Source organism: Blennius ocellaris, assembly GCF_963422515.1.
Source record: "Blennius ocellaris genome assembly, chromosome: 15".
Taxonomy (NCBI): domain Eukaryota; kingdom Metazoa; phylum Chordata; class Actinopteri; order Blenniiformes; family Blenniidae; genus Blennius; species Blennius ocellaris.
The window spans coordinates 7,670,598-7,694,667 of NC_137664.1; the positions used below are offsets into that span (position 1 = coordinate 7,670,598).

The following is a 24,070-nucleotide window of genomic DNA, read 5'->3' on the forward strand; positions in this document are numbered from 1 at the left end:
CTTCTCTACAACTTCTGCAACCCTTCCCTGTTCAGTGGTTTACACTCCAACAGAGGAGGTCATTTAATAAATAATGGTGCAACACAGTTGATTGTCTATGATAGATTTTTCCATTTTGGATTCTCTTTTGCCAAATGTTGCAAAGAAGTAAGTAAACATGCACAAAAATGGAGCTCGGATATTTACTGATCACAGTAATTATATCAAAATTGAACGTCATCACAAAAGAGGTCTCCTACCATCAGATGTATAGAATCTGTTTATTAAGGGCATCTTATCTCTCAAACACTCATATAAAAGATTCTTCGTCAACCTTATAGGAACACAGGCCCAATATAAAGTAAATTATCTGCACGTAACATGAGGTTGTGCTTTAATGGCGTGTTTCCTCCTGTTATTCTAGCTTTTGTAGGGGAAGCATTGATGTTGCAGCTGCTGCGATGGATGGAGCGGGAAATTGCACTGTGGAGAACATGTCTGGCACAGACATGAAGGTTAAGATCTTCAAATGTCAGACTAACTTGGCAAAAGCAAAGCTATAGCTCAGCACATCAGAGGGAATATACCAAAAGGTGTCTCGCGGCTTAAGCAGCGATGCAGCTCTCATACTCTGACAGCATCTGGAAGGAGTGTCACTGTTTTGAAGTGTGCAATTACCAGCCGTTAGCAGGTGGATCAGAATGTTTGCGAGGCACTAATCAAATGACGCGAGCTTCCTTCTCGGCCAGCCTTTCGCCAGGATCTTTGAAGGTATACAAGTCTGTGTTTTTGTGTGCAGTGTGCATATCCCTTGGGTTTCAGGCTGCAGTTGTGCTTCATACTATACTGCAACACAGTTGAACATCAGACATCGCAAAGCTAATGAGTCCACTGAGTGTCCTTTTTTTTTAATAACATAATACACCTAGTAATTCACCTCCTACATACTTACAAGTCTGCTGCTGCATTTTATTCTGCTGCAACAACATATTCTCTTCCGTCGAGGTTTTATTGTTCAGATCGACCTCTTGACCACCCTCTCGGCTTTAATTGACCATCCTCCCTCTCTCTGCTTGCCTTTAAAAAAAAATTATTGGGTAACTTCATCTCACCTTTATGGACGTTAAGTGCTTTATCTCTTTGTGTAAAATGCTCCTGACTGTTTTTACAGCTCTGTCCTGCTCTCCCAGTCTCTACTATCATCACTTTATAGCCACATATTTGCGTTTGTTTTTTTTAGATGTCAAGTTTTTTGTGTTTCACACCCATTCTGTTGTTGACTTTCTTTCGCTTCACCTCTCTTTGCATTCTCTCTCACTCGTTCTTTCTCTCTCTGTGTCTATATGCAATCCCACTCACTCTATCCTCAATCTGTCTTCTCTCAAATCCTCTCACAACTCCGCCTCCTTCTCGCTCTTCGTCTACACACTTTTGGTGACAGTTCAGTCGAAGGGGTGTGCACACTGCTGCCATAACAGTGTCATGGCTATGCCACAAAAACTGACACAAAACATGAATAAAACATCCCTGGATGAATATGAGCGAGTTTGTCATTTCATTATCACTTTCAGTGTAAAACTGACTGCAACCAGAGATCTCGGTCTTGACAACATGGATATTTCTATATGGAGTCAACATTTTTTATCAGTTGTTTGACATTTTTAGGAATGAATATGATAATTACATCGACAACATAAAAAGTTATGTAATGACATATTCTAAGCATAGTGCAAATGAATTTTGACCAAAAGCTTTTTTTTTGTCACTACAAATTATTTTTTTTTTCTTTTATAGTAAAAAGAAAATCACAGATGTGATAATATTAACAGTTGTTCTCTCCTATTCAAGCAGTGGCAATGTGTGTGCACCTGCACACACCATGCACACTACCTGGATCACAAAATCAAAACACTTTAATGGAATTCCACAGTAATTACTTCAATTACCTCCACTTGTCCTTTTTGCACTCAGACGTGTCAAAATGTCTTCAATGAAAATGGCTGTTATCAAAACTCGTGGTGTTGATGCAGACGGACTTTCTTTTATGTAAAAGGTCATTATTGAGCGTTTTTGGCTTCCATTTTCATTTGCTAACAGAGCGCTTGTCAAAGTCCAGGAGAATGAGGCTGGCCACACAGAGGTTAAACCACAATGTGCCCACGCAATTCTTCAAGTTGGGTAGTTCAATATCAGGTTTTATCATCTTTTACACATCACTTCATAATTTAAATGGCTCTTAAGATTGATAAAAAGTAAAACAATGTTCTTGCTCATGAAGTGTTTTCATTTAAAGTCCTTATGTATAGTCTTCTCCTATTTTTTTCCCTAATAATTAGTGAATCTGATAAACCTCATCATAAAAATGTGATTTATTAAAAAAACACCTCATTTGAACTTTGTCAAGGGAAAACTGAAAAAAATGGTGCCCTGAGCCACTGAAAATGCAACTTTTTGAAAACTGCTCCCAAGGTGGAACCTTTTTGAAAACCCTCAGTTTCTGTGGATATTGAGGAAAACACAGCATTTCTGAAACGCTGCTACTGTGCGTTACAAAATCAACCAACAGCTCCAATTTGTAGTGTGGCATTGTATCCACGTAGTTTTCAGCATTTCTGCTATTGCTGTGTATGCAAACATTCCTGAAACAAAAATACAAGATCGATGCATTTTCAACATCGTCTAAACAGAATATTAGTTCAGAAAGTTTAAATGGTTCCCCAGGCCCTATTTATTTGCACACAGTGCACGCTTTCAAGGTGCTATCAATAACATTTTCAGCACGAAAAAAAATATTGGTGGCCACACCTTTTGCCATTTTTATTTACTACTTAAAATTAGTTAATATCTATTTGTGCTCTACTTATAAGGTGCTATACATAGCGTACGTTCTATAGGTGGTGAGCTTCACATACAATATAACAAACACGGTCAATACTGCATTAATGCACTGTGTTTCAACTTTAATTTGCAATACTTTGATATTGACAGCGTTCTGTGAGATATGTTGCTTTTTTAATCTACTAATTGCTTGGTCTGATAATGACTTTTATGTTTAGCTTCTAAATTCTTCATGGGAAGCTGTGGATCATTTCCACAGAATTTCATGTACAATAAAAAAGAAATGTTGAAACTTGTTTCAAAAGCGAGCTAAAAATAAAATAAAAATGCATTCTCTCTGTTGTTTATTGTAAGGTTTTACTACAGGTTTTATGTTTGGCTATAACTAGTAGTTAGGATTTATTCAAACATATATTTTTTTATTGTAATATGTTCTCCATCACTGTTTTGGAGTCTTTCCCTGGAACTGCTTCTCTTGATGGTAGTCCAGACATGCTTAGGCAGACTGGGAGCTCCAAATTGTCCATTGATGAGTGTGAACATAGGGATCCGTGTAAGCCCAAATGGTGACTAATTCAGCGTGTTTCCTACCTGTCATCTGTTGCTCAGTGGGTGCTGGGAGAGGTCCAAGATCGCCTTTGACCTGGACACCCAGCATACGAGCGCCGTTGTTCTTGTATTTTGACTGTTTGATTTGTGGCAAACAAAAAGTGGCCCTGTAATATACTGTGTTTGCTTTATGGTAAGAAATAAATCTTTCTACTAATTTGTTTTGCCTCACTGACAAGTGCTTTACGACGCTATGACAAAGTTGTCAGCAAACCGCTGCCTGTTGACACATCCAGCCATTACAGAGCCACATTAGCATTTGTTGCAATTGTGTTTCTAGCTACATTGTGTAGGTCTTATATATATATGTGTGTGTGTGTGTGTGTGTGTGTATATATATATATATATATATACAGACACACACACAAGGGTTAGGTTTTGGACTAGGCAAGTGGTAGTTATATTTGAAGGAAATGAATGGAAAACTATACAATATCGCAGATAAATGTGTCCGTTACTGTTATAGAGAACAATTCACTATAAACGGCTAAATTGGATGCTATTAGGAGTGAGTCCCGAGAAAGAAAAGTTCCACCTTGGGAGCCATTCTGAAAATGTCACGGATGCAGTAGATCTGAATGCTGGTGTTGTGTAAACGGACCCCGCCAAAAGTGAAGAAAGTTTTGCAGATACACTGGTTTTCGTAGTCTCATAAACGGGACCTGAGTCACTCTAATGAGTCTGCAACTGATGTCATACTGAAAGTTTTAAAGCATATTTTCTCAATTTATTTCATCACCATTACATTTGCCTTAAATACAGTTCATAAAATGTGTTTGAATAAAATATGTCCCAAGAATTACCATCTACCTATTTCTTTATATAAGAATTTCTTAGTAGTAAATTAGGAAAAAATATACCACTGGGAAAAGGCATTGCCCTGACACTCGGAAATCTCTTCTTGGGCTGTTTGTGGGCCATTAGAGAGCTCAAGTAGTGGCAATAGTTATGATTGAGTTTCGAGTAACTCAATAGGGAATGTGTGTATGTCTTGGCTACAATGCAGGGACCCAGAGCTGTGGACTCACATTTTGGGGAATGATCTTTACTGTGGGAACAAGAAACATGCACCTCTTTGGAGTAAAAGAAGTACATTGTTTAGGCAAAGACAATATTTTATGTTATTGCCTGCTGTATGTAGTCTAGTTTTGAATCTGTGCTGGTATAAGTGAAAGCACTGCTCCCCGAAGATCTCAATCTAAGCATTCGGGAACATAAAAAATTGCAACTACGGGGCAAAAGCTGTAAAGCACTTTGTAAACTGATCGGGTCAAATGTGCTATATAAGCGGTCTTGACACAACCATGACTATTGTGTGTGTGCAAAAGTATTGTCACTTTAACAAGTCAGTGTCAACGGTATAATTGCGTTTACAGGATGTTGTTTTTTTCACCTCGTGGATTGACATCTCCATAAAAAAAAAATTGATACCGGGTATAAAATGTGAAGGAGGAATCGGAGCATCTCGTTGTGGTCAGTGAGGGACAGACCCCGTGGCTGTAAGGTGTCTCCTGGCTCGATGAGTGAACATCATTATGTCTGATGCTGTCAGTTCTGGGCCAGACTGAAGTGTGAGTGCTCTATTCTTCTGGCGTCGAGCTGTCAGTTTCTCACTCACTCGAGCATCATTTTTTCCCCGACTCTGTCTGCTTTTCGTTGTCCTTTCCTTGCACGGTCTCCTTCCATCAAATGACGGCAGCAGACAACAGGCAGGTATTCATTTCAGTACCAGTGAAATGACTGTTGACTGACAGAGTGATCAGGTTATCATGGTTTCCATAATACTTTTGTAGTACTTGGCAGTATGCTGACCATCACTCCTTATATTTCTGTGTATTGTGTATCGTACAGCCCTGTCACTCAACAACGAGAAACCCTCAGTTGGAGTCCTGGGTTTTGAGACCTTTCTGAATGGAGGATGAATGTTCTCCTTGTGCACACACATACTTTTTAGTTTCATCGTAAGCTTGGAAAACGTCAGTTTTCACAATGCATGAAGAATCCACTCCTTTAAAAGAGTTATTCACTCGTCAAAGAGGAATTTCTTTATCACACATAAATTAACCTCAGCCTTAACCTTTTCTTTTCATAGGCTTACAGCAGGATCTGCAACATAAAGGTCACTTCCGTTTTCCCTTCCTCTATTTTCATCTCAAACTCGGGCAATAAAATTAGACGCCCATGAGATATTTTGAAGTTTATATTCCTGTCATGCAGGTAATAGTTTGCAATATCTGTTCCATTACTTTATTTATTGTAGTAATGAGTGCATCCCATGATTATGGCATGCTGGTAATGATTCACAACCACTCTGATTTCACTGAAAATGATGGAGAAAATATGTTAATTCAAGCTGCGTGTGCTAAAAATAAAGAAGTCACAACAATTTCAATCATCACGGCATTTGTGATGAGCATAATTTAATGACTAAATGAGCCCCAATTGTATTAACAGATGTGATTCAGCCCTGCTCCTATAATATATGTTCCCATTTGACTACTGTCACTGACATTTTCTGACTGATTATGAAAGCAGTAAAATATATGGCAATGATTAGATGGCTCTGCTTTGAATTTCTGATTTATGACAACATATGGCACCAATGATCTTGGCTATGATCATTTTGATGATCCTATGTTGTACTTTGAGTGAGAAATGTGAATCCTAAATAAAGAAGTTCATTTACTAAAATATGCATCACATCCCACAAAAGATCTTCAAAGTGGTAAAGAGCAAAACAGTGAGATTAACTGACTAAAATGGCTAGAAATGTTAAATATGATCATTGAAAGTCAGCTGCTCTTAGTTGTCACTATTAAACCTACTAAATGCAATATAAAATAAAGCTCCATTGTTGTGTTTGTTCAATATATTTAATAACATTTGTCCGATTTATTTTGGGTGTTGTGTGGTTCCAAGCGAAGTCTGCAGAAAGGACATTTTTGGTCATAAGAGATACAGACTTCTGGGATAATCCATCAGATATGGAGTGCCGGGGACAAGGACGTATTATATTTTTGAAAAGAATATTCATAAAACGTTACGGCAATAACAATAGATTGCTTTTCTTAGTTTCAAAGGGACATTACTGATATTGCTGAATTTTATTTATTTTTTTTATTCATCCTAAATATGTGAACTACCATTTCCTTACATTTTTGATTTTTCATAATCAGGTAACAACAAAAATTGCAGTGCTTGAATTTAGTTTTCAAGCAGGTATTTATACATTGTGCTTCACTTGTTTCACGCCATTAACACAGAAATGAAAGTAACAACATGTTTGTGAGCCTCAAACGTTATGCAAGATATTATATTAACACACATGGTCAGATTTGGCCACAGATGGATACAGTAAATTGTGTTTATTTATTCTTTTCTCTGCATTCTCTGAGCTATATACATTACTGTGATTCTCTTTGCTCTGTTTTTTTACTCTTTCCTCCCTCTCCTCTGCGTCATCTCCTTCCACTTGTAACAGCTCTGCTAAAGTCAAACTGCTCTTGGGGAAGGCCAAGCTCTGAAATGAGCATCAGATTCTACTTCCGCCTGTATCTGCGCTGTTTTGAGCCCTTCTGCTTCTCCAAAATGTACCCTAAAAGTGATATGTCTGTCTTCCTGACCTCGTCCCACTATCGGAGCCATCATGTGCTGCTTTATGTGGTCCAGGTTAACTGTAGGAGCTGACAGCCCTGCGTGATGCGTTCAGGTGCATCACGTCACTCTGGTGGTCAGCCATGCTCTCTGTGGCTGACCAATCGTTCCCCCTCGGAGGAAAATCTTCCACCTCAGAATCACAATCAGCAAAACATAGATAAAATACTTTATCAAAAGAGAGGAAACCCTCAAGTCTTTTCAGTATTTTTGCTGTAATTCACAACCACAGGTGTTGTCAGATCTGCCGTTAAATGTGGAGTTACGGACGGTTTCATACAGTGCTTCCCGGGTGAACTGGCGAGGAGGACGTTTTCACAGCAGGTGTACTAAGCACGCATTCACACACATGCATACAGCCTAGTGTGCGGGAATTTCCCACACTATGAAAGACAGATTTACAGGAATTTGCAGGATTAGCAAACACAATCACATAAGATATAATAGCAAAGCACAAACAATAAATATTACATGAAAATCTATTTTGTTTCAAAACCAGATTCTTTCTACAAGTTGCTGCAGAAACTGTGTTTCCTCGGAAGCCTTATAAGCAGTGACAATGTTACCCATAAATATATCAAGGATCACCTTAACAAAGTGAGCGCTGCATTCAGTCCACTCCGTAACATCTGTTCAAACCATACAAAACTGAGGTCATGTTTTACAACAACAGTGTTAAGGTTGTCCTCTTTTATGGCTCTGAGTAATGAAAGGAGATACGAGAGAGGTTTTTTTTCATAACCTTTACCTCGGTATGGCCTGTGGCCCTTTGTCCCCGACGGGACAATGAGGTAGTATGGATGTGTAGGTGAGGGAATGATTCAAACATGTCGAAACTCATGTTTTCTGGTGGAATCTATTACCGGTAATTATAAAGACAGATCCAGCAACTGGGTTACTTAACCACATATGATAAAGAAGGTTACTAATTGACTGAAGGCACTGACCCGGCTCTCCAATTAATGATTTAATCTTTCGATAACAGTATTGATATAATGATAATTTTCCCTTTTCATAAGTTAGGGGGTCAGTTTCTGTCTCACTGACCTGTTGCCTGGCAACAAGCAATCACTCCAGAGAGTTACTTGCCTAGCCCAGCGAAATTGTGCAATGACAAGCGGTAACTTGACCTGCAACTGGACTGCAACTTATATTCAATTAATCTGAAGTGAACACATCTTGTTAAAGTTTTCCTGCAAGTGAGGGGTGTTTTTTTTTTTTTTCCTTTCAGGTATTTTCTTAGGATAAGTAGAAGCTGTTATTTTTCATTATATTTACTGCAACCTGACAAAGAACTGCCTCATAACTGCCTTATAAACCATTGTTTTGTTACTGAATAGATACGTGCATTTAATTTGTAGGCATTATGGATATTTGTTTTTTTTCTATCAAATGAATAACACAATTTATATTTTTGTTAATCAAGTTTGGCAGTTTTTCTCCTTCGTTAGAACACAATCTAACACATGTAAACACATTATTGCATGCATTTTGCAGTACTTGCGCAATCAGACATTTCGTGCTCACTTGCAAAACTGGGCTTTCGTGGAAAAGTGTTTGATTTGCTACTGTCATCAGAAGGATCGACCGTAGACTTGCAAGAGCTTTGTTTATTATGGTTGGCTTCTTGTCCAACTGCATTTAGTCTTTGCTCAGCTCTTTTTATTTGTACCTTTGAAGAATATTCTAGCAGGAGCCAAACTGCAATTGTAAATCACCGAAAGGGTATTCTGTATATCAGCTGCATTGTAATCCATTCAGCACTTTGTTGTGGGGCTGTCACTGTCTTACTGCAGTTTCTGTCTCGGTGATGAAGGAGAATGGAGTAGTTGTGTGACTATGAGAACATTAGAAGCAGTGGTAGGAAATATCAGACCAGCACTCTCCCCCTCTGCACGCACATCTGCACAGTAATAAATCTGTTAACACATTTGGAGGCAGATGATTGATTGAATTTAAATCTTTTTGGCGCAACCATTCATAACTCTGTAGGAAGAAAAGGCATGAGAAGACTTAATGTGATTCATAGAATTATTAACATCTTAACACCCGACAGTTTGCCCGCGGAGAGAAGTAACACCTTTGGTTCAATCATACCTGGAAGACGTGAGGAATGCAGTTCTTAAACAAAGCTCCTACCTCACGACCAAGACAGATCACAGCAGAAAAGCAATTCAATGCAACCTATACACCGGAAACCATTTGTGATACATAAACCGTGATGCAACGTAAAGCTTTTTTAAATTTTCTTTCTTTTTGGGTTGGGGGGGGGGGGGGGGGTGAGAAGAAAATTACCAGTGAGAAATAATTGCATTTCACGGTTATCAGTGCTAGAAATGATATAATGCAGGGGAAATTTGAATATGAACTTCAGCGGAAACCGCAATCAGTCATATTGTGTGTCACATTGTGGAGGATTTTTCAAAGAAATGGCATGTTTGAGTTCACTGGGAGGACAGGTAGTATTTTACCAAAATGAGATGCAATAAAGGCTGGCAGTTCAGAGCCATTCATATGACACGTTACAGAACATAATCATCTATCCCAAGGAATCCTGGTGTCTGCAGCGCACACCACAAAATGGACATGTTTTCTTTGTCCTTGAAGTGTTACATCAATAATCAACCAAACAAATCCCAGATTTTACAAAGAAAATATTCTCTGTTCATTTCCATCTTGAACATTTGGTATAATCGCCCGCATGCCTGACGTCATTTAATATTCTGCCCCCCCCCCCAATGTGAATGGAAAGCTACTATTCTTATCGCTGTCCTGATAGATATACATGAGGATACAGTGCACCCTACTTGGTGGAAATGGCTTTCTCATAATTAAGCAGTCACTAGTAATATATGACCATCAGTGTGGTGGGTCATAAAGGCATTTGAGGCAATCCTGGCTCCTGTGAAATCCGGAGCTGCAGAAATTAATTTTCGCCATGCCCGAGCACAGCCGACCGCACTGCTGCTGCGGGTAAGGACACTTTCAATTATCGCATTAAAGTCCAAGCAACTTGCAATTTAATTGCTGTAAGGTTTAATTGTTTCAGTCACCTTTTGGTTCGCTGTAATTTTCACACACGCATGCTATTGCACCATGAATGCAAATATTGGTGACAATTAAAGTTGGTAGTGGCCAACAGCTTATGAAAGTGACACAAAGCTTGAAGAGTTAAAAAAAAAAAAAAAAAAAAAAAAAGAGTGGAAAAAAAGATTACCGGAAGGAGCATATAAAATAGTGATTTACTGTGGAAGCTAATTGTTCTGTGCCATTAATAAAATGTCTTCACATCATCATAGCTCAGTGTGTGTCACTTAAACAACACTCACACTCCACAGACAAAGATGAATCCCTTTGCACAGTCGGCTCATTTGCCTCATTTGAAGCTTATAGATCCAAAAAATAAAAGCCAGCGCAGAAGCACTAATGAATACTTTGTAATGATTTCCATACCTCTTTTTTCATTTGTGGATGTAAAGGCTTTTTTCTTTTTCTTACTCCATTAGGCTTTTTATAAATTAATGCACAGTTGCATTCATGCATCCTTCTCCGCGCATCTGTGGTGATAACTCTGCTGGTCAGACACATTGTTTAGTCAAATTTATGAGAGACCAAATATGCTTTGGATTCAGCAATATGAAAGTATGCTTCACTACTATGTGTCTTTCTTTTTAACAGTACCGGTACTGTAATCTGCACTGGTATTTGTGTGGATAGCTATTTAAGTTTTACACTTCTAAAAAACTAAACAAAAAACAAAACACTTCTAAGATCTAATTGTTTGGAGTGAGAAATGAAAACAGTGAAGGACTACAGTTGCAGAAAAAAATGCATCATTTAACATAATCACTTTACAGGTTATTCAGATATGAATACAAGCTTTTTTTCTCCATGTAATATGAAGTTGCAAACTGTAGATCTGGAGTGGACAAAACCTGTTGTTTACCACCTGCCTTATGCTTAAAATTTTGATATACCTTTAGTTTTAGAAATACTCACTTGATACTGCTCACACTCACCAGTCAAACTGCGCACTCACTGAAAACTAGATTGCCGCTCTCAAAGCCTTTGTTTTCTCTCTCACTTGATTTCTTCCCTGGAGTCTAAAGTCGGACTGGATTGTAGCGGTAGATGTGCCGTTGCGACTTTGTCTCTGAACAATGTCATATGTGCAGTAAAAGTCAAATAAAAGTGAAATGGTCAATAAAGTAAATAATCCTACGAGGAATCTGACAATCAAAGGTTATGATTGCAGCAAGAGGATACTGCAGAGACGAGCGTGAGTCTGTTTGTTCAGTGAATTCAGAATCGGAATGCTTTTTAATCCCAGAAGGGAGATTATGTGTGATAAAGGTACAGAAAAAAGATGAATTAAAAATAATGAATCCAACCAATCAAAAAACGTCTTCCTTTCAATGACTATCGGCCTCAATTGAGTGTGTGACACTCAGATTTAGGCGATAAAGTGTGATGGCCAGAGGCAGGAATGACTTCCATTGGCACTCTGTGGTGCTTTCGGGAGGGACTAGTCTCTGGCTGAAGGTGCTCGTTTCCAAAAAAAAATCCAAACTTAATTTGGAGAACAACCACTTTAAAATAGTGCCCATGCTTAGAAAGGACGTTTATTATTTCAAATTCAAATGGACTGCTTCCAACTCAGAATCAACTTTGTTCCCTTATTATTATCTTTTTATTTATTTATTTACTTTTTCTCTCGTGAGCATAAGGGGCTTTTTCTTTTTTTTTTTTTTTGGAGTTGAATAATAACTGAAACGCAGTTCCCTCTCCAATGACTGCCAGCAAAGAGCTAACACACTTCACTCTGCTAACGACAAGCCATCTGGCTCGGTGCCTTGCTCACGATGTCAGACAATCATCAAGTCTTAACCTCTCTGCGCAACGAGAGATTTGCTCATAATGTATGAGTTGTAAGCAGTGGACTGGGGCGCATTTTGCATATTGACATTTGCCCAATGTGAAACTTTGGCGTTGATGGAGATGTAACCATCGGAACCATCCTTGGCTATTCTGCAGCTGCAGTCTGCCAAGACAAGTGCAGCGTACTCGTTCCCAGGTTCACACTATACCCAGTGAATGCTGCCACGGGGAATGGCCTTGAGCTCCCTCCATTGTAGAATTTCTTGCCCCTATTTCCAAGTGGCTTATTTATTGGTTTTAAGGGGTCCCCATTGTCCTCTACAACTCTTTTCTGGTAATTGAGGTCTTCTGAAAGTCGACCTGCGTGAACTCATTTGACACCAAAGCGTATTTTTTTTCGCTCTGCTCCAAATCTGCTGGAACTTTGTCAGCTCAGATTGGAGTTTGGGAAGAGCTGAATAGTTGAGTTTTTAAAGGAGTGTGTAGTAACAGACGCTGCACGCTTTTGCTGATATGAGTAGTTCGCATGAAAACAGCAGTTAATGTTCGTCCCTTTTTTTACAACATGCACTCACATTGAGGTGACCCTTCTCTCCATTGGGACACTGTAAATGTGCCTCGTTGCAGGTGTCGGCACTTGCTGTCCTTATTTTGGGCATGGATCCTTCACTTGGTGCTGGAAGTCAAAGCGGTCTTTTTGAAAGACTGTTTGTCCTCTCACCCGAAACTGTTTTACCTTGTATGTCCATGGAAGGGCTAGAACAAAGAAGAGAGTGTTAGGAGATCATGTATAATTTATTGCCATCTATGATTAATTTCCTGACTGCGGGGTTATTTATTGTGTTTGTCCTGGCGTCCGTACAGCCCCGTAGGTTCAGGTACGAGTTGGTTTTCACTTTCTCCTTCTGAAACTCTGCCTTGTTGGATATAAAGAAAGGGAAGAAACACATAACACACACCTTGCCCACTTGTCCATCAAATCAATGAATGACCTACTTCACTGCTGTGTTAATTATTCCTAACTACAGCAAGTAGTCTCATTATATACTGTTGTGGAGGTGACGTTAATGTGATTAGGGTATATGGTGTTTTATTATTTTTTTTCTTCATGACTTCCGCTCTCAGATTCTGCAAATTTACTTTCATCACTTAGCTTCATTATGGTGGCATACATTATGGGATATTTGTTGCGAACGTGCGAAATTTTACTTCAGCTGAAAGCTTTCTTGGGAAATTAGTGTTGTTAATATTTTAAAAAGTGGCAGCGAAAATGAGTATTTTAATTAGAGTCAATCCTCAGAAAATCAAACACTATCTAAAGTTTCTCGGTTGTATTTCATCCAATGTAAAGCACATTTTAACGCACCACGCTTGTACATGTTTCTACAATGGTGGATGCTTGCCTCGCTCTGACCATGAACTGCATTTGAGGCCAGGCGTACACTCGAGGCAAGGGTAAAGCGTCTAATTTCCTTTAATTAGTCCATAAGGAGGACACAGGCCTCGTTGCAGACCCGGGTTCTCTATAATCTCCTACAGAAAGTGACACCATATGGATAAAGGTCAAGGTGTTATTTATATGTTCTCCTCGCCCTTGCGTCTGTGTCTTACTTGTATCCATAGGGGAGAAAACGGTACAAGCGGCTTCTCACGGAAGCTTCTTGGCACGATTCCTACATGCACTCATTCATGGCTGCTCTCTTCCCAGATTTTAGCGGGGTACTAAACACATGGTCAGGTGCTTCGGGGCTGCTTCAAGGACTGGGCCACTGTCAGGATGGCTCGATTCCAACGTCCATGTGGCTATTTTGTGTTGCCAGATTTGTTTTCAGTTTTGTCATACAATCTGAACTAATTGGAAATATCTCTGCAGGAAAATGTGTGTTTTGTAGATTGGTATCCAGATTTATTGAGTGTTTCTAGTCCCTTTTTTTTTTTTTTTTTAATAGTAAAAATGATGCCTCAATATTTTAGGGTTTACATTCTAAAAGTGGATTTTTGCATATGCTTTGGCAATAATCCAGTGCACGCTGATTCATAGCCATCTGCATTTTAGATGCCGAGCACATTGTAGTCGGCGACTGAGTACTCGCTGAGCTTTTTATGCATTTAGACTCCATAGGGATAACTGTTCAGACGTTATCAGACCAGTCATGCTTGTCCCAACTTGCACTATCTATAGGAGAACATAAGTAAAGAGACTTGTATGCTTGCGCCCCCTGCAGAGTATGGGGGTAGGAGCTGCAGCTTGTGTGACTGTGTGTTTCTGTGGTTGTGCATCAAACACACATCACTTTTTTTTTTTTTTTTTTAACACGTGGATGATCCCAAGCATATCATAAATATCATACAATATCAGAAATATAGTTACAATTACTTCATCTCAAGGCTAGTGTTGCAATTGATAGCAGCATTTATTGAGAATTTATTTCCTCTTTTTAAACAGCTGTGAACCAGACACAACTCTGCGCAGTGTCAGGTACTTGGCCATGCAAATAACGATTGAGTTAGCTGTTTAGGGGTCAGCTTTTTCATAAATAAAAATATGTAAATTTTGTCAGTAACAACTACATAAAAGAGCAAGGCCATTTCTCAAAAGTTTTTCAGGCTTGATATAGTTTATTGCAAAAAGTTCCTAACTGATTGCTGCTGCAGGATAAGTCCTTTGTTGTCGTTGGTTTTTTTTTTTGGTTTGTTTTTTTTGCCATCTTTCATGATTGCCGATAGGAGAGATTCCACTGGGGCTTCACGGCTTGAACTCTAGGGGTTGTCTCTCACTTCTTCTCTTCAATTTATTGACAGGGTTTACTTTTCACAGTTTTCTGTTTGTTTAGTGACCACTGGTGTGCTGTTGGCAGTCTTGCAAACCAGGACCATTCCCCGTGGAACATCGCATTGCGGGGTTTGTCCCAGTAGCTGAGTCCAATGCTGAATATCTTTTCTCACTCACTTCTGTGAATGACACTTTGCTTGACAGTGCTCACATAGCTGGGAATATAACCAAGCTGACACGCCAACCACTGAAAATCATGCTTTTTATTCATGCGAGTTGTTGGATCTTAAAGCTTTGTACACAGTATTGTGTATGATGTACACATGTTTGAACTGCACATGTGGGTGTTCTTTCATATGAATTGTGCCTCATGATTGTTTAGGATCACTTTAATGGAAATTTTTTAAAATACTGTATTGTGATATGTGGAAGGTAACAAGGGGGTGGGGGGGGCTGAACCTTTGCCTGCCAACCACTGAGCAAAAAGCACAATATACCATGCACAGGTCACTGTTGTTCAATAGAACTTATACAACTGACGCAACCAGACCTCTGGACAAGCTGAGCTTCTTTTTTTTATTCTTCAAACACAGGCAGAGCCATTACGTAGTCCTCATACAACAGACCCAGAATCATCATTATTTGATTTTGTATCAAATTCATAAAAAAAAAAACAACTATAGCTACGACTGGTTACGATAGGTAAATGCAATCTTGTGTGAATAGATTTTGCATTTTAATAAAATACATCACATTTTAAGAAAAAGAATATTGCACTGACTGTGTTCCCTTATGCACGACACTGGCTGAAAACTTACTTAAAATGTACTTTATCTCTGTGCTCAGTACCTCTGAAGAGCATTGTGATACTGTTTGAGTGGGTCTCCAAAGAATTGTCCTTTTAAATATCTATCCCATACTGTTCTATTTTATGTCTCCACTGTTGAAAAAGAAAACCACTCTCTGAGACATAAACGTGTGCAGACATACAGATGCCAACTACAATCCACAATCTGGCTGTCCCTCTTTCATACGCGCAGCTCCAGCAAACTCCACAACAACAAACCTTTGTAATCGAGCGCTTGTTTCGTTGGGCGAGTGTCGTGACCAAAGCAAATGAGTTCTCTTCACATTTCCGGTTGCAGCGCAGAGAGAGGGAAGACGCTATTTATAGATTAACTTTGGGGAAACAAAACTCAAGTGGCTGCACCCTCCTCATCTTTGTTTTTCCCATTTTTGTCTGCCCATTCACTCACCTTCTATACTTTCTCTCTCTCTATCTCTCTCTCTCTCGCTCTCACTCTCTCTCTCTCTCTCTCTGTTCTGTTGCCTGGGTAACAGTTACTGATGGAGACCAGGAGTTTGGGGAACAAAAGAAAACTCTTGATGCTGAGTATTGAATAACCTTGTTCATGTTTTTTACTGCTTGTGTTCATGCCCTCACATTGGGGTAACTGCTGTGATTGTGAATGTCAATGATGTAAACTTTTCATTTATGTGATTATGAATGTGATATTGAGATTTACTGACGAGATTAATTGGTAATTTATATTTAGAAATCTAATCTTAGCGTATCCCAGATCTTCCTGTCTGTTTCTGCAACTGACAGCAGATATAGTGTTATGCTTAACGATATGCAATCTTGCAACCACTGTTTTATTTATTTTATTGTTACTGTGGAGATGGCAGAGGTGAAGATGCTCTTTTTTTGTTTGTTTGTTCATTTGTTTTTTCATTTAATTTTGGGAGTCATCACAATGGACAGGATTGTGATTGAACTGATTGTAGGGACAGTTAAAGTTGTCAAGCTGTTTAGAGGAAAGAATGCAAGTGGTAGATAGGGTTAGGAGGAGGCAGACATTTTGCTGTGGTGACTCCTGATGCAATTAATTTCAGATTTTAGATTTACTATAGGTCACACTGTGAGGCGAAAACTAACCACAGCTCCACCATGTGTCATTGCAAACATCCACTTTTTGTTTGTAAGCCCTGTTTGCACCTCAAGTATTTCCCTTTTCATCACTCTATACATTACAGTCTTTATGCCGTTTTTTTTCATTTTCTTATTTCAATCTTGGGATTCTCTCCAAGGTCAAGCTCAATGGTTTAACCCTTCAAACTCAGAAACACTCATTGCTAGTGAGGCTTCCCATTTGAAATGTTACTTGTGTTGGTTTTTCACTTCAGAGATATTTACTGTTGGGAATTAAACCATCCTCACTGCATCCCTCATTAACCCCGGAGAGCTCAAAAAGATAACACCACTAAGCTTTTACCTAGAGATGACACACAGACATCCTTCTCATCTCCTCGCCTGCTTCTATGCTTTTACTATCGATTCATCCCCATCCTTGTTGGTTTTAACGGCCTCTCAAAGTGCGGTGATTAAAGTCTTGGGAAAATTTCCCATTAATGTATATTTGAACCGCTTGTTTTCCCTCCCCTTGGTGCTAATGACAGCAGATGTGTTTTGCTGGAAGCCATTAATGACTCAAGCACCAATTGGGAACATCTGTGCTCTTTGAATTGGGCTTGGATGCGTTATTCAGACCTTTGTTGTCTATTAGCATTTTCAAGGCGGCCTCCATCATTACGTGTTTTACTGCAAGGATGCATAATTGTACTTTTCCTGCCTTCCCGAGCCCTACTGTAGGACCAGCTACATGTTTTCTTGTGTTTTAACCTCAGGCCTAGGCAAAAGCAAGTGTCAAAATGAATGCTTTTTATAACGTAAAATGCATTTTGTGTAGCTCCTATTGAACTGAGGAGACATTGATGTGATATGTGGAGCAAGGGGGAGAGAGACTGAGGATTGAAGCATTCAAGAGGAAGGGTTGGAGGGGGGAGGGTGAAAGTGAGTTTTTTGATTGCATCTGGCAGAAACGGACGAAGACCACCCTCCCTTTCAGCTGCTAGCGCACGCTGACAGGTCTACTCACACAAGCTGTTGTGGTAACACTACTCCAACAGCTGCAGATAGAAATAAAGGCCTGACTTCAAGCTACACGACAGGGAATATAACAAGGGCTGAAGCCCCAGCTGCTACTGATAGAAGTATATGGGCACATGCACACACTAACACATAAAAAACACCTATAATCACACAAAACTCTATTGCGCCCACCAGCTTTCAAGGCAAGACTGTTTCTTTCTCTAGGACAGATCAAAGCAATTCATTTTACAGAGTTAGACTTGTGTTTATTCCGTATTCTGTTAACTATCACTGAATTGTGTTTGACAGGACTGCGTAAAAAAAAACAAACTGGATACATCTTGGAAGCAATGAAACACATATTTAAAATATGGCCCTCCAAGCAAAACAGGTATACCCCCCCCCTAACATGCTGCTTTTTGCAAACTGTGATAACTGTATCTCTACACAAGCAAGAAACCATTCTCTGTAGCTTTCACTCCTCAACCTTGGCTGTTTCTTCTCAATCAAAGTCACCCCGAGGGCCTCATTGTCCAGAACCTCTAACTGCCTTGTTATCAACGGCGGCAGCAGGCCCCATGTGATATCACTGCAAATATTGGTATTACCTTTTCTAATCACACAATATTTTTCTCTCTGAAATGTCCCCGGGGGAAGGCGTGTGCACTTACAGTTAGCTCACTCTGTCTAAATTTTAAGATATAATTGATCTCTTATTTCATATGAAAGGGCAGTAATGTAGTGTGGGTGGGTGGGATGGGGGGTTTTGGTGTGGGGGCATTGCAAGCTCTTCTTTTCCAGCAGTACTAATTTACCACAGTAATGAGCAAGCAGTGGTGCATGGTCATCAGGCAATTATATTTGGTTACCATGCAAACAGTGAGCATCCCAGGATGTCATTATACAGAGAAATATACCCAGTTTCTATTACATTGATGCTGAAATGCTAGCTATTATCTAAACACTTGAGCTTTTTTTTTCCAACCTGTGTGATTTAAAAAAAAAAAAAAAAAAGCACACACACAAGAAAAAAAAAAAACTAACTTAAATGCTTTCTCTTCCAGGATTGACTTTGTGAAAAAAATGTGTGATCTTTGTGATAAGACCTTTTTTTATATCGTTAATTTTTTTTTACATTATACATCATACATTAAAACATTCGTAACACTGAGCAGATTTAGAAGTTTGAGCTCATGTACAAATGAATAAAGTCTCTCTGCGTAGTGACGAGTGGAACGTGTCTCATTCAAACCTCTGACATTTAGGGTCCTCTGTTCCCTTTGCTATTAAAGTGTGTGGTGTGATCATGCCGAGATCTAAGACCTTCAGAAGAAAGGTTGTGGAAGCCTTTGAGCCTGTCAAGGGATTTTTATTAGATCTTGGAATAATTTGTATTAATTTATTTCATTTTGTAAGTAGTGTGGATTTTTCCCCCCAAAAAACTCCCTTGGGCTAAATTTGCTGGGCAAATTCTGAGAGCAGACCATTTAATGTAAAAAAAAAAAGTGACCAAACCCTTGAAAAGAATTTGATCTGAAGGTAACGTGTTCACAATACGACTGCAGATCTCAATATTATAGATGTTGAATGAACATTGAGATTTGATTTAAATTTAAAAGTGTTCAACTTTACCATAACATTTTTCAAAACTCCAATCTTGAGAAGAATGGATCTCATTATGGATCTGCTGCCGATTTTCAGCTGCTTTTGATACAGACAAAACATAATTTATTACAACTTAAAGATGATTACACATTACTCTTAATTAATGTTTGAAAAATGTTTTTTCATGTAAATCAGGAGACAGTTATCAACTTATATTTCCACGAAAAGAGAGGTTTGCTTTGCTAAATATAAGGCTAACCTTTTGTATTTAATGTAAACCATTTCCAGGTTGAGCTGCTCCATCTGTCCTGCATTAACTTAACATTTAAATTGATTTTCTACAGAGAACCTTATGCTGTATGGAGATGCTTCACTCATTAGAAAACCTGTCTGATAGCTAGAGTTGCAGCTACTTGGTAATTAATCTAAATTTGTTGGTTACTATTATTAATCCTTTCTTATTCCACATCCTGAGAGAGATTGTTCGATTTCGACTGCATGATGTTGTGTGCCAGAAAGGGGGGGATAAACCAAAACAACAACCATCTATTCTCTGAGGAGAATATTAAAGTCAAGCATTTTGCGAGTGAACATATGTTCTCAGTGTATGTTCATATTTAATTCATGTAAACTGTGTGTTCATGTATAATTTATGTATTTATTCCATTAATTTTGAGTTGTAATTAGATGCAATTTAATTCACAGATTTATTTCTTCTGATCTGTAATTGTTTTGTTTGTTAAGTCACTTTACCTGAAGGGCATCATTATAAACAACAATAAATTATAATTGAGATTTATACATCAATCCAGATTGGGACTCGCTTTAGATTTTATTAAATGCTGAATTACATTTTACCTTTTTAATTGTTATCATCATCTTGGCACTGTAAAGCATTAATATTCAGATCGTTGGAAGCATTGTTGAGCCCCATATGTAGAGGAACTTGTGTTTATTTATGTTTGTTTTAAATAATTCATATTTTTGTCGTGTGATTACGTATGGCATAAATTGTGCACTCGTGGTGAGATGTGTCATTGTCTTTGGAATGCTTTCTTTGATATTTGTCATGGCTAAATACAGAAAATATTATTATTTTAGTGTGGTTCTTTAAAAAACAAAAATACTTTCCTCTTCGGAGCTGTTGCTTATGTATAAAGAAGATCTGCAGAGGTCGGATATAATTTATCTCTAATCTGTGGTATGGATCCAGATTCTATCCTTCAGTGCAGACCCTGAGTGTGGAGACCCTGAAACAGACTTATTGCATCGTCCGTCTGGGAGAAGGAAGTGGTGGGTGTAGAGCTTTGGCTAAAGAGACGAGGAGAGAGGGAGAGTGGGGAGCGAAGGGTGGGCGTGAGCACCACACCAGCACATCAACCCTAATTCTCTGTTATAATTCACAAAGCCAAGACTCGGGAGCATCCTTATCTGCCCTCGAATCTGTTCCCTCTGTGTCATGGTGCATTGTGGCATGTAAAAAAGGGAGGCGACAGAGGCGGGGTAATCAGAGGATAGTACCTGAGATGGGGTGCGGAGGAGGGAAGGGGGAATAGGGTGAAAATGATGGAAACTTGTATTAGTTTCCCTGGCAAGATAGATAAAATTGAAAGGTTGGCCTTCTGCTTCCCAGTTAAGCTGTTGGAGATTTTAATTCAGTTTTCAATCGCGGAGTAATCAGATTTTATGATTAGGCAGGGGCTTTTGGTCAGTGTACTGTGATTTCTCTGGTGACTTCCATGGCTAAAGGATTTTTTAAAATGCTTTCTAGTTAATTTAGAATATATTATTGCTCTTCCATCCGGAAAGTTTACCTTACAATTGAGATGTGGTGCCGGCTTTGGTGAAGACCCAGCGAAACAGGAGATGAGGTGGTAAAACATGTTGATTCAGTATATGCGTGTGGCCCAAATGAGACGGGTAGCTAGTACATGAGCAACATACCACACGTTGAAACTTTAATGGCGGACTTACAGAACATGCACATTCAAATCTAATGACGACGCCACTGTCCCACATCAGGAACCAGAGAGCCGGCCGGTAGGATTCCTCTCCCACTAAGGTAATGGACGGGCAGAGGCTCTCCAAGGTGAATTAGTAGAGTGGAAACATTAACCTGAGAGCCAAGTCCTGTCATTCACGCTGCGTCTTCTAGTTGGACGGCGAGAATGGAGAGCAGATGCTCGGGCACATGCCACTTTAACTTCCTGCTGGGAGAGAGGGATAGGAGAGCCAGGCGCAGCACCGAGAGCAGGAAAGGTAAGATAAAGTGTGGGAGGTTGACAAATAAAAGATGGTGACAGAGGAAGTTGGTGTGAGAGGGAGGGGGAGGACGTTGTTCTGCCTTGAAGGTCTTTGCCTGATACGCACTGGTGTGAGCAAAGGATCCTCTGCAGACAGCCAGCCCATGCATACAACTGTGTACATACCTGTGTTTGTGTACTCTCAGCTGTGCGAGCCTGAATGAGGATCGGATACTCCCTCATATCTGGTGATGTTTTGTTTTGTTTTTTTAGTTTTTTTCAGATAATACACATGCCATCTGTTCAATTTTTTTTTTTTTACTATTTTATTAATGATTTGACTCCATGTGACTGGTTATTGACACTTTCTCTGAAGAACAGACAAAGACTGCAGCACTGGGCTCTTCTCTTTGGTGCAGGAGGTGGATTGTTAGTGAGCCCCCGACTCCACTGTGCACAGATGGTGGCTAAACCACAGAGCATGTGTTGGCTCTGAGTCGTGTTGTTTCGCTGCATAAAGAAGCTTATTAGGATCACAAGGGAGTTAGTTATCATTGTCAAGCACATTTAAAAGTCTAAATTTTTCACATCTTCAGGCTCGACAGGAACTATTGAACCGAGTGTGCAGAGTGGATCGATGTTGGCGATCATTAAACTTCCTAGCTGTTGAAGAGTTTGATGTGGTTTGGGGGGTTTAATTGAGTAGGGCTTGTGTCAATACACTGTCATTTGCGTGCGTTTTTCTTTTTTCTCTTTTTATGACCACTGCCCACCCGAAGATGCTCTCATTTACTGAAGCATGTGACAGCAACACCATGCTACAACATTATTTTAATCAGGCTACCAATGAGTTCATCAATACAGGCTCATTATTTTTAGTTCTCATAACATGGGTTTCGTACTGAAGCATACATGCAGGAGGGAAGCTCTGGGGGGAAATATAGTCTTCTTGTTTTCACGCAGGACTGCTTAATCCGTATTTCATTGATTTAATGCAGTTTTGTAAAATGTCAACATTGGAGATTCATTTTCTTTTTTTTTCCTTCTATGAACACGGCGTGAATAGTGACACATCTGAGAGATCTCGGGTGACGGCGCTATTTCTGTCCTCGACAGAAGTAATGCCATCAGAATCAGTCACCTGAAGTTTAGATTAGACAGAACAGCAGAAATAAATATAATAAAAGAAAATATAAAACTGTCAAACGCCTACCCAAACATCTAAGATGCTGCAATGTTTGTCAAGTATTTATATCTCCATTTTTTTGCATTTATTTCAAAGCTTGAATGTAAGCATGACCTATAGAAATACATTACAAATATGCTGAAAAGATGCGGGGCAACCTAGCTGGGGCGGGAAAATCTCTGATGCAATAACTTCTCGAGATAATATGAAATGTAAGCCAACCCTATAGCTGAGCCTCTGCCAGCACTTCTTGGGAAATATAAAGGCGACTATCACATTGTAGTCATCATTTAGGAAGATGTAAGGCTGCAGAGGAAATTACAGAGGAAATAGCTTATGCAAATAATCCTTTATTCTGAGCAACGCGGATGCGAGCAATCTTGGTTCATGCCGTCATTTTAAAAAGACTGGCAGTAGAAATTAAGCAAAAACTCATTTGCACCAGCATTGTATGGTTTATTTTAAATGGCATGAGAACCCCAAGCTTGCATGTTGCTGCTTCATTCATTAGCGCACACTAGGGGCTGTCTACAATTAATCAGTGATTGAATATATTTAATTTGCATTTACTCCAATCAGGCTTAATGATTGAGTCTAATGAGCTTTTGTTTTAAGGTTTTTCACCTCTTCATTTCCCCTCACTTTAAAACAGGCATTGGTCTATACACTGATATTTACAGCAAATCCATTTTCAGGGGCTCATGAACAGGCATTTAGACCAGGGCATGGAAAAAAACAGGACTGCTGTCAAAGGCTAAGCTAGGAAACGTGAGCACCCTGAGAAAACCCACATGTGCACAGGGAAAACATGCAAACTAAACACAGAAAGGCCTTCAAATCCATGGTGGAACCGTAGATATTCACACTTTGTGGCAAAAAGTGCCACCCCCGACACCACAACACGGCCCATTTCTCTTCAATATGAATTACTCCTTTTTAAAAACTATCTTGCATAGTCATCAGTGAAATTGTAATGAAGATGAATAAACGTATGAGCTGCCACTGGGAAAATAAAGCTGCCATCTTCAAAATGAAAGCACAACAGTTGCATTGCTTGTGTCGCATATACTCATTTATTGCTTTCCTTAATTTTTCATTGACCCACCGATTGTCCCCGACGAGTCTGCAAAGAGCTGCGGACTGATTTAGATTGCCAAGAAGAGCTAAAGAAGCAAATTTGCTTGAGCGGCGTTCACCAAATGTAGAAAAACAAATGCAAGTGCATAAATAACCATAAAAAAAAAAAAAACTTGAAAACTACAACTGTGTGTGTGTTTGTGTGTGGGGGGCGGGGGAGGCAAGCACGTCTCGACACATTGTAAATGAAGATTGTATGAATATCCCATAATAGCAGAATTATTTAGGATTTCATA

The 24,070-nt window shown here is 39.3% G+C and overlaps 1 protein-coding gene across 1 annotated transcript in view; it reads left to right on the plus strand.

Moving 5' to 3' along the window:
- astn2 (astrotactin 2) overlaps positions 1-24,070 on the plus strand; it is a gene marked incomplete at both ends in the record, with an annotated part of 271,954 nt that overhangs the window by 49,292 nt on the left and 198,592 nt on the right. The window lies entirely within an intron of this gene.